Source organism: Rousettus aegyptiacus, unplaced genomic scaffold, assembly GCF_014176215.1.
Source record: "Rousettus aegyptiacus isolate mRouAeg1 unplaced genomic scaffold, mRouAeg1.p scaffold_m13_p_4, whole genome shotgun sequence".
NCBI classification, from domain to species: domain Eukaryota; kingdom Metazoa; phylum Chordata; class Mammalia; order Chiroptera; family Pteropodidae; genus Rousettus; species Rousettus aegyptiacus.
In genome coordinates, this window is record NW_023416307.1 from 129072644 (window position 1) to 129074805 (window position 2162).

The window sequence follows — 2162 nt, forward strand, 5'->3', positions numbered from 1 at the left end:
TGCTTGGTGTTGTTCAAAAATGTGTTAGTGTTAAACCTTTTCAGAGCAAAATAAAGAGATAGAATATTGCCTTCTCAGTCTATAAACGCTCATGCGGGAGGGAGTACGTTGAACATATCAGCGATCTAGAACTTCCCCATCCTTTGCTCATGGTCTAGTACTTATTAATATATGAACCGGCTGTTGCTAGGAATCCACAATGGGCTGAAGGGCCTGTCAGCCAGGAGAGAGTCACTGGGGAAGCCCCTGGGCTCCTGCCCCAGCCACCGCTTACCACCGGGTCACACAGAGACCCGCACATTTGGAGGACATGCTCCTGCTGGGAGCAAAGGCTATGCTCGATATTGGCTAAAGGGACTAATTGGTAGCAAACATTTCTCACATTGTTTGCGGCATTTAATTTTAGGCTGAGGATCTGAGAAACGTGCCCTAGAATGCAGAAAGATCCAGGCACTGAGGAGTTTAGTTTATGCTATATATTAGAGGCAAGACTAAGTCAAGAGATGGCCTGCTCAGAGGCCCTCCTTGCTTTCCGAAGCCAATGCCAAGGGCATCAGGACAGCTCTGGGAACTGGTGATGAGCTCATCCACACTGGAAGCCTCCCAAGGGAGTGGCTGTTCCATAAAAGCCCTGGGCAAACTAGTGTCAAGCTCGTCTCAGCAGATCTGTTTTCCAGAGCTGAAGACGTGAGCAGGCTTATGTAACATACCCGGCTTCTCTTTCTCAGTTTTGCCCAGTCATGCTTGTAGAGATATTGGGGGACTTGCCAAGCCATCCTAGGGCACAGTCCCATATTCCCACATTTCCCCATCAGTGGTCTATAACTCTCTCTAAAACATTTTGTAAACGCTCCTCCTCTAAACACTAAGGTTAGTGCTGAGCATTTCTGCAGCCCTTACATATAATACAGTTAGCCAAGAAGCTCTGCCTGGCTGATTATTACAGACTTTGCCGCCAGAACCCTCAGTAATCTTGCAAACTGCTCCCCTCGGAGGGAGCCCAAGACCGCGCTCCACTGGAGGGAGAACCGGAGCCCAGCAGCGTGAGGGCCCTTGGCCAAGCCCCTGCCCATAGTATCCCAGGGCGCAGAACCGCCCCACCCACGGCAGTTATTCAGAGCTCGATCACTGCTCTCTAGAGAAGGCCACCACTGTTACTTCTAAATGTGAACTGAGAGTGGAAAATGTGAAATTTTAGAAGAGTGTGTGCTGTCTGTGTTGTGATGTTTTCTGAGTATAAACTTGAAGTTTTTAGGCATTGCTACCCATCAGTCTTTTTTTTTTTCCTAACAGCTTTCAGATATAATTAATCTACCATGTAATTCACCCATTTAAAGTGTACAATTGAATAGTTTTTAGTTGTGTTATATTCGGAGTTGTGCAACCATCACCACAGTCGATTCTGGGACCTTTTCATAAGCCCAGAAGGCGACCTTGCACCCTTGGTTGCCGCTGCCTTCGCCCTTTCTTGAGGATTCAACTGCACCTTAAAGCTCAGGCCCAACAGGAGTTGGTTGGGCTCCTCCAGTTTCCATCTCCCCCAGGAAACAGAACACCATGCTGGGAGAGTTCCAGTCCCAAACTTGTGGGTCTTAATCGCTCTTTGGCTTGCAGATATCGTTGAGGGTCATGTGCAGACTGTGGACTCTCTCCCTCTGAAAGATGTACGTTTGTAGGCTTACACATTTTCCATTTAATATTAGGAAGTTCCTGGACCTAACACCATTCAGGCATTGCCTTGATTAGGTTCTTCCTTTTCATAAGAGCAGTATAAACCTACTTCTGATTGGGTCATCAAATCATTCGAACGTGGCCCTAATGGGCAACATAAAATTCCTAAATTCTAGATTCCCACTGAGAAAAAAAAAAAAGAGTGAACTGTGTTTTTTAAATTATCGAAATTGCACTGTAGAGAAATAGCTTTTAAAGAAGATTGCTTTAAAGGCCTGCAGTCCATCATTCTTCCAAATTTCCCCTTTTGATCAAGCCAGGCCACAGGACCTTCCCAGCATTGTGCTTGGGACCCTCTCAGAACTGGGCTCTCTAAATTGCACTTCAGCCTTTTACCATCAGCCCATATTGAAGCACGCTGCAAGGAAGCTGTAATTCTCTGATTATCATCAGTTACGAAAATGTTTTAGGGCCTCTCCTAACGCTTACAC